The sequence below is a fragment of the Rattus norvegicus genome (assembly GCF_036323735.1).
Source record: "Rattus norvegicus strain BN/NHsdMcwi chromosome Y unlocalized genomic scaffold, GRCr8 chrY_unlocalized_3, whole genome shotgun sequence".
NCBI classification, from domain to species: Eukaryota; Metazoa; Chordata; class Mammalia; order Rodentia; family Muridae; genus Rattus; species Rattus norvegicus.
In genome coordinates this window covers 792,461-805,582 of record NW_026947389.1, presented here as the reverse complement: position 1 = coordinate 805,582, position 13,122 = coordinate 792,461, and the positions used below count along the sequence as shown (strand labels likewise).

General features: G+C 39.9%; 1 long non-coding RNA gene across 1 annotated transcript in view; it reads right to left on the bottom strand.

The window, feature by feature from the left end:
- Positions 1-13,122, bottom strand: part of LOC134484691 (uncharacterized) — a 36,316-nt gene that overhangs the window by 20,047 nt on the left and 3,147 nt on the right. The window contains exon 2 of the long non-coding RNA XR_010062344.1: positions 8,308-8,414. This is a non-coding gene — a long non-coding RNA (uncharacterized LOC134484691). The remainder of the gene's footprint in view (positions 1-8,307; positions 8,415-13,122) is intronic.

The window sequence follows — 13,122 nt, the reverse complement described above, 5'->3', positions numbered from 1 at the left end:
TTGGTTGAAAGTAGATTTTATATGATATTAGAATCGCTACTCCAGCTTGCTTCTTCAGACAATTTGCTTGGAAAGTATTTATCCAGCCTTTTACTCTAAGGTAGTGTCTGTCTTTGTCTCTGAAGTGTGTTTCCTGTAGTTTAAAACGCTGGGTCCTCATTACATATCAAGTTTGTCAATCTGTGTATTTTTAGTGGAAAATTGTGTCCATTGAAGTTGAGAGATATTAAGGATTAGTGATGGTAACTTTCTCTTATTTTCATATTGAAGGTTAGTTTACGTTTGTGTGCTTCTCTTTGTTTTGTTGTGAAAAGATTAATTTCTTGCTTTATCTATGATTTTACCTGACTCCTTGTATTGGGGTTTGCCAGTTAGTTTCCTTTGTCTTACTCGATATGTAAAAATATATTGTGTAAATTTGGTTTTGTCATGGAATATCTTGGTTTCTCCAGCTATGTTAATTGAGAGTTTTGCTAGATACAGTAACCTGGGCTGGCCTTTATGTTCTCTTAGTGTTTTATGACATCTGTCCAAGATCTTCTGGGTTTCATAGTCTCTGGTGAGAATTCTGGTGGAATTCTGACAGCTTTGCCTTTATATGTTATTTAACCTTTCCCTTTACTGCTTTTAATATTTATATTTCTTTTGTGAATTTGGTGTTTTGACTTTTATGTGATTGGATTATTTCCTTTTCCATTCCAGTCTATTTGGAGTTCGAGTTCGGTAGGCTTTGTGTACGTTTATGGACATCTCTTCCTTTAGATTATGGAAGTTTTCTTTTATAATTTTGTTGAAGATATTACTGTCCCTTGATGTTGGCAGTCTTCACTCTCTTCCATCCTGTTATCTTTAGGTTTTATCTTCTCATTGTGTCCTGGATTTCCTGTATGTTTGGGCTAGGAGTTTTTTTCGGTTTTACATTATCTTTGACAGTTGTGTCAATGTTTTCTATGGAATCTTCTGCTCATTAGATTATGTGTGCTATCTCTTTTATACTGTTGGTGATTCTAACATCTGTGACTCCTGGTCTCTGTCCTAGGTTTTCCATCTTCAGGGTTGTCTTCTTCTGTGTTTCTTTATTGTTTCTATTTCCATTTTTAATTCCGGGACGGTTTTGTTCATTTCCTTCTCCTGTTTTGTTGTTTTCCCAGTAGTTCTTAAGGTACCTTTTTGTTCCCTCTTTATGGGATTCTACCTGTTTACTTCTGTATTTTTTTACTGTCCTGTATTTTCGTACGGAAGTTGTTTATGAACTTCTTAACATCCCCCATGGTTATGATAAAATGTGAACTTAAATCTAGATCTTGCTTCTCTGGTGTGTTTGGATATCCAGTGTTTGCTTTTGTGGGAGATTTGGGCTCTGAATGAGCCTAAGTAGTCTAGATTACTGTTGTTTGAGTTCCTGTTCTTGCCTCTAGCCATCAGGTTGTCTCTAGAGTTAGCTTGTCTTGCTCTTTATGACAGTGGCTTGACAGTCCTGTATGCTCGTGTGTCAGGACGGCTGTAAACCTGTTTTCCTGATTTCTTTTAGCCAGTTATGGGAACAGAGTATTCTGCTCTCAGCCGAGTAGTTTCTCCTGTCCACTGGCTTTCAGCTCTCCCTGTGGGCAGGAACCAGAAGGAAATTCACATACTTCTCCTAGGTCCTTCTGTGCGGGTGGGGGCACAGAAGGCACAAGGTGTTTCCCTCTTGAGACAGGAATTTGGGGATAGAATAGTATCCTCTGGTTTCCCAGGAGTGTCCGCTCCTCTGAAAGTATAGTTCCCCCACCCTCTGGATTTGTGTGCAGTGAGCTATTCATCCAGTTCATTTCAGATCCAGGCACAGTCTGGGACATGGTGCTCCTACAGTTTTACTCCTCTATATTCCTGGGTCCAGTAGCACTATGCTCTTTTGTCTGGGGCCAGAGATGTGGGTAACAGTGGGAAGACATGGGAGCCTCTTTTCCTTGTAGGCTCAGTATTGTGCACAATACTGGATAATCAGCTCTCTCTCCCACAGCGTCTAGGAGCAGGGAGCTCTGGGCCGGGATGACGAGTTTCAGGAGAAAGCTAGAAACTGGAAGTGCCTGGTCCCAGAAGAGTTCTGCCTTTGCTTGTTCTGAGTCCACCAGTCAGGTCACTTAGAGCAGAAAAGTTGGATTTACCACTGGTCTCAGGCCAGAAGTCATTCCACAGCTGACTTTCAGCTCTCTATGAGAGCCACAAGCAGAAATGTCCTACCCCTACTGCTCCTAGGTCCCTATGCACAGGAGGCCCATTTGGAGCTAGGTGGTTTTCAGGGGTTTCCACCCCTCTGATGCTCTAAGTCTTCCAATCCCATGAGATTTGGGTGTAGGATGCATTTTGGACTAAACCAGATAAAGATGCAGTTTGGACTGCAGGGCTCCTGTACCTTGACCCCTACTATATTCATGTATCCAGAGGCACTGTGCAGTTTCCTCTTGGGCTAGGGATGTCGGCACAGGTGGACAGAAGTGGCAGTCTCTCCTTCCCTGAGGTCCCAGTATTGCCCACTCTTCTGGGTGATCAGCTCTCTGTCACACAGAGATTCCAGAGGAGTTTCAAATGTTCATTCCCTATCCTGTAGGTCTCTAATCATTCCAATTCTCCTCCAAAGTGTGATGGACAAGACCCCTCTGGTCAAGGGGAGGTACAACAGGCCCCATCAGAAAAAGAGGGCTGCAAAACTACTTCTCTTAAAGGTAATCTCAGTGATTATTCATATTCCACAAATGGATTAATACATGCCCCCTCTCCACCGGAGACTTTAATACCGTTGATAGCTGCCAAAGCAGGGCAGAGAGCTATGTCCAATCCGAAAGACAGTCAAAGATGTCCCCAATCTACATCAAAGTGCCTAATGCAATCTGCTTAGGGTAAAGCGAATTTTAAACCTGATTCTGCTGAAAAAGGGCGTTTCAGAACTTCCCTATTAAACCAAGAGGAACTTAAAAGCCCTCCACTATTAAAAATGAGATTAAATCATCACTTATGGTCCAGAGTGACAAAATGCAGTCACAAATCCCAAAGTGAAACTCATAACGCACATACCAGCCCAAGCAGAGACAAAACTTTCTGCATGTACAACATTAGATCAAGGACCATTGACAATTTCAGAAGGGGCTCTTCAGTGTTCCATACCCAAGCAAGATGTGGTAGAAAATTCTAAGTCCACCAAAGGAATTCTTGTGCCTTCAGCATATAAAAAATATGATCTAGCACCCTCACCATCTCCCCCAGTACTTACAATGTCACTATACAACAGAGAATTATTCAAATATCCTCTACCACCGAAAAGGTCCCTCCTGACTTGTCATCAGGCCCAAAAGAACCAAGTTTATCACAACACATAGTCAATGAGCCATGCAGACTCCATATTTATACAAAGTGCAGAGAAGATACAACATCCCCTACCTCCTCAAGGGACTCTAGGTCATTCTGTCCTGTAAGGAGAGGCTCCAAATTTTTCCACATATACAGCAGAGATGCTAGCATTTCCCAAAACTTAGCAGAATTCTCTGAGTAGTACTCTATCTCTTAAAGAGACTGTGAGAGAAGAAACATCTACAAAAGGAGTTCTACCCACAGCCACATATGTAGAAATGGCTTGCCGATGTGACACATGTACAAAAGATGTTCTAGGACATATTCCATCTGTAGAGAAGGTTATGGATTCAACCATATATGAACCAGGAGTGGGGGAACATGATAACGAAATACCAGTGTCTGTACCATCCTCAACAGCTGAGGAAAGGGATTGCTTGGATTGCATTTGTGCAAAAGAATGGATATGACCTCTGCTAACTTCACAGGTGTCTATACGAACTTCTTAATCTCCTCAAGCTCAGCCAACATCCACAAACACAAAAGACGCTACAGACTCTTCCAAATATTCCCAAAGGGTATCCAGTCCTTCTTTATACCCACAAGCAGACCCAGAACATCTGCAAAATACTTCTAAGGCTCTGGATTTTACCTTATCTCCTGAAGGTGCCTTCGAAGCCGTTTTGCCTATCAAGCAGGCTAGGGAACCTGACACTTCTATATGAAAGTCTGATTCCATTTCTCCCGCAGAAGAAAATTTTCTTGGAACTTCCACAATTACACAACGATGTGTAGAAACATCCTTATCTGCTCATGAGGCTCCCAGATCTTTCACATATGTCCATGATGCTCTAGAAGAAGTCACATCTTCAGAGGCAGCTCTAATACCTAACCACCATTCTGATGTCACAGTCAGGATTTCTACACATATACATGATACATTAAGACCTTCCTCATCTGAGAAGGATGTCTGAGGATCTACTGCATCTGAACAGCATGCTTTACAACTATCCCTGTCTACCCAAGTAGATTTATATCACATGTGCACACTGGGAAGAAATAGATTGCATTCTCCCTCTACCATAGTGGACCATAAGCATCCAGTCTCTAGAAACACAGGGTTAAGATTTGATCCTTCGGATGGAGTCTTGAGAACTTTCTCCTCTGAGGAAGACAGTTGTGAATTGGGATATTGTGTCATCTTCTGGAAACAAAGAGACACCAAAAGATACAACTACTCCTCAGGTGAGTCCCACACATTCTCCATCTGTCCATAGGCCCTTTGAATTTTCCAAAAATGACAAAGGAATTTTGGAAAGTTGCCAATCCTTACAAGGGCATACTGGACATTCCATATTATCCCAAGGTGCTCAAGAAACTCACTTTTCTACCAAAATGCATGTTCACCGTCTGCCCAGGGTTTCAGGGAATTTCTTCACACTGCTCTAGGGCTCCAGTAAGTGTTGTCCATGCTCAAAGTGATTTGTCATTGTGCAAATTAGACTTCAAAATTACAAAAGCTTTTTTTATATTTTCAAAGGTCTGAGGGAAAGTCCACATCGAAAAATATCTTTTAGACCTTGTGCCATCAGCCCAAGTATATCAGAAATATTCCATGTCTTCTAAAGCATCCAAAAATCAATCTGGCTTATCAGTCTTCCTGGGAAACATTTACCATCAGCCGTACAATCCCCAGGACCAATGAAATAAAAAAGGGGTATCTAGAAACTTTACCATCTGCCCAAAGGTCTTTAGAATGTTCAGCAACTTCTCCAAGATCACAGTTAAACCAGAGATCAAAAAAACTAAAGCCATCTTCCCAGGGTGTTTTCCCAAGAACCACGTTTCTTTTTTCTTTTATACCAAGACAAAAGACCAGCTTCCTTCTCCCCATCTCTGATCTCTTAATCCTGTTTGTTCACCCTCCCAAATGGCTCTTTACTCTGAATTAGAGGCCAATTAGTAAACCATAGATATATGGAAGGAATATCTGAGAGACAATTGCTGACGAAGCAACACTTGTTACGACACAGAAGAAGCTAGGGCTCTCCAGGATACAAGGGATTTTTCATGGAGGGCCTAATGATGATGTCACTGAGAACTGCCATGGCCTACCTGCTAAACAGCTTTCCTTACATTGACCAGTTTCAAGTGTGCCCTTTCCAGTAGTGTCCCCTTTGACACAGGGTAAAACTTCACATGCTACATCTCTCTAAAGCTAGAGATTTCTCTGCTTCATTAGTGGTCACATGCTCTGAATGGAGAAAGTTAGGCAAGGGCTTAGCATGGGTAGAAAATATCTAGGAACAAGGAGTGAAGGAGATTCTTCTGGAGATTAATTTCATTCCCACGTCCAATCCTGTGAAATACAATTCAAATCCCTAGGTTTTCTCAGTTTCCCATGTGCCAATATTTTCCCTACAGACCTTTAATTTAGTGGATATTTTGTTACATTTTTTGATTGTACATTCATTGACATGGGATATTCTATATATTCCTGCATGAGTACTCAAAAATTTCATTTTTCGAATTCCATTTTTTGCAATAAATTTGGTAAACAAACTTGACCCAGCTATAACGTGAATATAACAGTGGAAATATTGTGTACTACTTCAAATGATCAACTCCCAAATCATTATAATATCCAAAGATTAACAGACATCAGTTAAGCAAAGACAACAATGACTATAGAATGCAGTTCTATAGTTCTATTACATATCTTTTCTCTAATATCTATCTTCCTGTATTCCCAGGGCAAGACATGAGAGTTTTTCAGTCCAAACGTCAGTTTCAGGGGGATGTGCAGCAAAATGTATTGCTTTAGGTCCAGTGAAACCTCAACTTCAGCAGGTTCATAAGAACAGGAAGGAATCTATTTGGCATTGTCATTTGTGGATCCTATATTCTTGACCTAATTGCACAGAATCCATGTAAATATTCCACTAAAATTCATAGTTGTAGGAGCCATTTTATATATATATATATATATATATATATATATATATATATATATATATATATATATATATATATAAAATCAGGCACCAAAACTAGATAAGATTGATGAAGCTAAAATGTGCATTCTGCCAATAAACAGTTATAGATCTTTCATTAGAGAGACAGCCAGAGCATGTCAAATACAGAAGTGATTGCTAGTGGCAAACCAGATAACTGAAAACAGACCCCTTGTTTGTAGATGTTGAGAAAGGATTTCAAGAACTGAATGGACTTTCAACCAAATAAGAACAACAAGTTCAACTAACCTGAGCTTTCTGGTACTAAACCAATATTCAAAGACGGTTTATAGACAGACTTATGGCTCCAACTGTATATGTGGCAGAGTATGGTGATTTTGGGCATCAGTGATAGGATAAGCCCTTGGTTCTCCCTAGTTTTTATTGCTAGTTCAAGGGAATGTCAAGGCTCAGTAAAGGCGTTATAGAAGAAGGGTAAGAAGACCAGTTAGGAATCTTATGGACCAGAAACTGGGAAAGAAAATAACATTTGAAATGTAAATATAGAAATACCCATTTAAAAATGCTATAAAATTTGCTAAAAAAATAAAAAAAAAATTAAAGAAAGAAAAGAAAAGAAAATTAGCAGCTAATCAGACCTATTGGCTCAGTAATCCAAATGGTCCCTATCAGGGAATTATAGTCAGAATAATACTAGTGGAAAGTCTGAGGTGATGAAGTCCAAATTTGGAGCAATTCTCTCTCTCAAATACCAGTATCAGAACATACTGCTCTATAAGTATCCAAATAATTGAGTAATTTCCTCTGAGCTGAGGAAAGAATACATGTTTTTTTACTTCTTCCTTAGGACCATTTTCTTCTGGGCAGAAAGAATAAAAACGATGAGTTCTAAGGAAAAGAACAGTGTCCTTCACAACACCTGGCCTTTTGGATAAAGATATTAATGATATAAACTCTCTGACTTCCAGGAACCATTAGAAGCAGGGAAGTCAGGATGCTTCTGAGAGGCTCCAGCACCTGAATCCCGTATGTGGAGGGCTAAGGTCATGTCTGTGTCTCAAGTGAATATACTCAACTCCTACCAAGGACTGAGATTTCCCATAATCCATGCATATCTTCCTTTTTTTATACCAAGACAGAAGGCCAGCTTTCTTTTCCACACCTCTGATTTCTTCATCCTCTTTGTCCTCCCTCCTAAATGGCCCTTTACACTGAATTAGCAGCCAATTAGTAAACCCTATATGTACTGAAGGAATATTGGAGAGGTACATTGAATAGATTCAAGAATGTGATTTGCAGGTGTGTCTCCTATGACACAGTGGAAACCTGTACGTACTACAAACTTCATCTCTCCAAGTCTAGATACTTCTCTTTCCTGTATTAGTGTTTACATGGTCTGAATGGAGAAAGTTATTCAGGGGCTTGGCATGAGTAGAAAACATCTAGGAACATAGGATGGAGGAGATTCTTCTGGATCATAATTCTATTACCAGGTCCATTCCTGTGATATACAGTTCAGTTTCCTAGATTTTCTTTGTTTCCCAAAAACCTGTATTTACCCTACAGACCTTTAATTGAGTGTATATTGTATTTCATTTTCTATTTGAACATTCCTTGATTGGGGAATTTATATATATATATATATATATATATATATATATATATATATATATATATTATACGTATATATATTCTGGAATATATATATATATATGTGTGTGTGTATATATTCTGGAATATATATATATATATATATATATTCCAGAATGTGTTATCAAATAATCTGTTTTCCAATTCCATTTTTTTCATTGATTTTGGCAACAATGTGGGTCTAGCAATAGAATGAATATAACAATGTAAATATTGTCTACCTACTTCGAATGATAAACTCCCAAATGCTTATTTTATCCAAAAAATAGCAGATATCAATAAAACAAAGGACAACATTGACTATAGAATGTGGTTCTATTTCCAATTAAGTATCAGTTCTTTCATATCTACCTACCTGTGTTCCCACCATGATTATTTCTTCAGGCCATACATCATACTTAGGAGGATGGGCAGTGAGAGGAATGGCTTGAGGTCCAGTTAAACATCAACCTCAATAGGTTCCTAAGAACAGGAGTGAGATTATTTGCCATTGTCATTTGTGGATTCTACATTCTTTAGCTAGTTGCGCACAATCCATGCTAAAATTCTACCTAACCTCATTGCTGTAGGAGACACCAAATATATATATTTGAATATATATATATTCAAAACTAGATATGAGTGATGAAGCTATGAAGTGCATTCTGCCAGGTACCGGATATAGCTCCTTCCTAAGAGAGACAGCTAGAGCATATCAAATACAGAAGTGAATGCTAGTGGCAAACTAGTTTACTGACAACTGATATGTTGTTGGTAGATTTTGAGAAGGGATTACAAATGCTGTGTAAGTGAGGGTTCTGAGGGTACCTGGAAGAGAATGTGGGACAAAGGACCAAAGAAGGATGCCAAGACAAGAGTCTGAAAAAGGCGTCAATTTTATTTTTCTCCAAGGCTGAATTTATACCATAAGAGGGTTAACAGAGGGAGGTGGAACTAAGAAACATTTACGCAGGGCAAAACACATGATTTGTTTGGTCACGGATTGATGTTGAAAGGATGGTACAGAGTTTACAGGTTTGTCATATTATTAATCAGCAGGACAACATTACCATATTTTTATCTTCTTGACCACCAGATTTGTATTAGTCTTCTGCAGCTGACTGGGGATTTTCCATGAACCCAGTCATACTTAATACTAATCATAATAATAACATCTACAATGGAGGGCTTCAAGAGAATTGCAACCAACATCTCCAATTTACATATATTCAAATGTAAAAGTGACCAGTGCCCATGCATATACTGGAATGCACCCCTTGGAAACTGCGTCTGTCTAACTTGGGGTGTTATTTGTCACATGGCCAAGAGAATCTTGTAGCCAGGGCCCATCATGGGATAAGGCAGCAGCTAATGTCGGCCCTCCTGTCTTAGGCCATTTATTCATGAATATATCATTCTCTATCCATCAATGACTGTCCAGCTCTGCACGCAGGGGTGAGAATTTTTTGGTTTTTCAGCAAAGGCATCAGGACAGTAGGCAAAAAAGAATGATGGCCTCATTTGACTGAGGAACAAAAATGTCCTTCCCTGGACTGGGATGGAGATTTGTAGGTGAACTTGACCCTCATCAAAGCATCGTCGATAGTTAGCCTATGATAATATAAGTGAATAGGTTTTGTTGTTATATTATCTCCCTGTTACTTAACAAGGATGATAAATGATTAAATGTCCAAGGGCCAAAATATATAAGCAAAAGACAAGGAGATAAATAGGTATCCCATGCATGTCCAATAAGGAATAAGCAAACCCCAAATAATTAATGTACAGCATCATTAACTGAAAAATAAATAATGTGTTGATACATAGAAGGAAAAATAGCATGATGATTGACATTTTTTAAAGTCTCAAAATAAATCAAATAGACAATACAATTTGGGTTCCTGCAACAATCATAATTGCATTATCCAAAAAGTCAAATCCTATGAATGGTATTGCATTTTTGAAGAATACATAATTTAGCTGTCCTGGAGTGGGTGTTAGGTTTCTCATTCTTCTTGAAGCGATGCAGTTCTTTGAGGAAGCAGGTCCTTTGAGTGGAATGCAGGCTGTAGATGAAGTCGCGTGTACCTTACGCCATGTTAAGTGCCTCGCTGGGCTCCTTCTTTGGATCTTTTTGCCCAAAAGCAGGTCAGTAAGAATGCACTGTATCTTTTAACAATTTTAAAGTAATTATAATCTCTGTATCAACCTCTGATTGAAACGTTCTAAGACCCCAAGTATATCAATTTAATATTTAAGGGAATGTACCATCCCTTGTTTTAAAATTAGTACCTTCAGAATGTGAATCTGGGACATCCATATTAGCAGGATGGGATATATTTTAAGTCAAATTACAGAGTGTCTTGGGTGATAAAATTCTTAAGAACAGCGGTGAGGTGCCAGGCAAGAATGCTAGGGGGTAACATGGTGAGAGCACGTGGAACAACCAGATAGTTGACAAATAGCATTCAGTCATATAGCTAAATGGGCCAGCTTTCTTGGGGCAAAAAGGCCAGCCCATAATCAGGCACAAGCTTTGTGCCTGTGAAACAAAAATGAGAGCAGAGTGGCAGCTGGTTTGTTACCGGCTGTCTCTCTGGACTTTGATTGTCCTGAGCTCAGCTCAGCTCCTTAGAGTCAGCTCAGTGGCTCTGCCTATCAAGAGACCCAGCCTCTGAAGGACACTAGGCTTCCAGTAAGAATTAATAACAAAAGGATAGAGAGATGGTTAAGAACTGAGTGCTAGATGCCAAGTGGCTGATAAAATAATTGTATGGTTCGTCTACTTTAAGGGGGAAGTTTCTTCCAGGCTGTCATACATGCTAGATGACCTTGCGCCAAAAGACCAGGAGAAAATAGCATTTGAGAATTGAAGGGGGGCTTGCCCAGGGGGTGTTATCCGATTGAAGCCTCAGATATCATAGAGTAAACTATAGTTACAGGCAATTGGTTTTAAGGACGCTTTCGGCTACCATTCCTGAGGCATTGGTCACAATTGTGTTGGGTTTCCGGACTCTTACAACCAATAAATAGATTACTAACATTGGAGTACTGATCTTTAATAGAAGTATAGCCCTCCAAGGACTGCAGTGGTAGCCGTTCACCAAGCCGCCTCACTGAGTTAGAGGGCCATGAAAAAGAAAACATTGATCCTGACCGTGGCCACAGCCTCCAGTTGGAGTAAGCTGAAGAGCCGGTGCTAAGACTTTCTCCTCTTGTCATCCTAGAGTAAAGCCTTTTCTGTCTGGCACAAAGAAGTTCCTCACAGTCTGCTGCAGACTCTTTCTGAAACTATTTTTGGGACTACCCTGATTCCCAACCTGGGGCATTTTGACCACAGGGGAAAGAACTGACTGCTGCAGGAATAGGATCAGAGGCACTGTGTATGTCAATGATGACTAACAAGGAAGGTGACTTAATGCTGAAGACCAACTCCTCACTTGCAATAGGGCCAGCAGATAAGGCAGGTTCCCTGGCAGAAAACAATTTCTCTCAAGCAAATTATTTCCAAGTTAAGCACCAAGTAGACCAAGTAAAACTTCTTGAGAAAGAAAGCAAACAGTTCCATGATTTCAAACACTATCATCAGTCCAAGTCCAAAAATGAAACAACAGCCAAAAAAGACACTCGACAATACCAAAGAAAAAAACTAGACAAACAAGACCAAGAAAAAGCATTCTATAAGTGAATTCCACAGATGCCCATTACCTTCAATACCTGGCCCAAAATGCAGCTTAACCTTAGCTGTTTCTGGGATGAGGCAGAACATCTGATCCCACCTCCCAATGTGACTCTAGAGTGTCCTCTATATTCCTTTCTCCTCCTAGAGCATCCTCTAGGGCCTATGGCCTGTGACAACAAGCAAGTCGACCTGTCACAGCCATAAGCCCCTTACAGGACCAATAGCGACCACCAAGTGGACTCTAAAACTTCTCCAGTTGGGACTCAAACCCTTCAGACAGCAGGGGCATACAACACAAGTCAGCATGAAACAAAGGCGAAACATGACACAGAGACAAAACAGAAAGTAACACAGAACACAAAACACAGATTTGCTCAAGCTTACCTCTGATCTCTTAACCAATTGTGGTCTGGAGGGAGCACAGTCCCTGTGATGCACCAAAGTGCTTTAAGACCCCATATCTCTATTCTTTGTGTCCTGAATGACTCTCTGTGTCCTGTCACAAAAGATGAGAGTAGAATGCTTGTCCCATCACTCAGCAATAGCTCTGGGAGGGGGTTAGGGGTGGGAGCCAAAGGTCCAAGAAGGAGCAAAGTCTTCCACAAACAAAGAAGACAGGCCAGCCTATTAATAGGGAAAGGCTTTCTCCTCCAGGACACCTTCAAAGAGCCGCAACTTGGGTGCCTTTTGTAAGTGAGAGATCAGAGGGTGCCTGGAATAGAATTGGGACAAGGGTTCTTGGGACAAATAATGACGTTAAGACAGGAGTCTGACCAGGGCGGCAATTTTATTTTCCTCCAAGGCTGAATTTATACCATAACAGGGGTAACAGAGGGCAGGGAAAAGTAAGAAACATTTACCCAGGACCAACATACAATACTGGTGTGGTCAGGTAATAAGGTGATGTTCACAAAGTATCAGAAATGTCACAGGTTTGTCATATTATTAGTCAGCAGGACAACTTTAAAATAGTATTATTTTTTCTTTACCACCAAATGTGTATTACTATTTTGCAGCTTGGTGGGGATTTTCCATGAAAATAGTGATAGTAAATTCTAACCATAATAATATCATCAACAGTGGAGGGCATCAAGAGTGTCGCTCCAAACAGAACTGAAGGGGCTTTCAACTACATAAGAAAAACAATGCCAAAGAACCAGAGATTTCTGGTACTAACACAATATTTTGTGCATGGACAGAATTATGGCTCCAACTGCATATGTAACAGAGGATGACCCTGTTGGGCACCAATAGAAGGAGAAGCCCTTGGTGTTTCCAGGTTTGACTCCCAGTTCAAGGGAATGTCAAGGTGCAGTATGGGAGGTTATAGAAGAAGGGGAGAGGGGTCAGTTAGGGCTCATATTGACAGGAAACTGGGAAAGAAAATAACATTTGAAATGTAAATATAGAAATATCCAATTAAATAAGCAATGAATTTTGCCAAAAAATAAAAAAAAATGGAAGAAGTAAAAGAAACTGCTACCTAATCTCACCTATTGAAATCTAAAG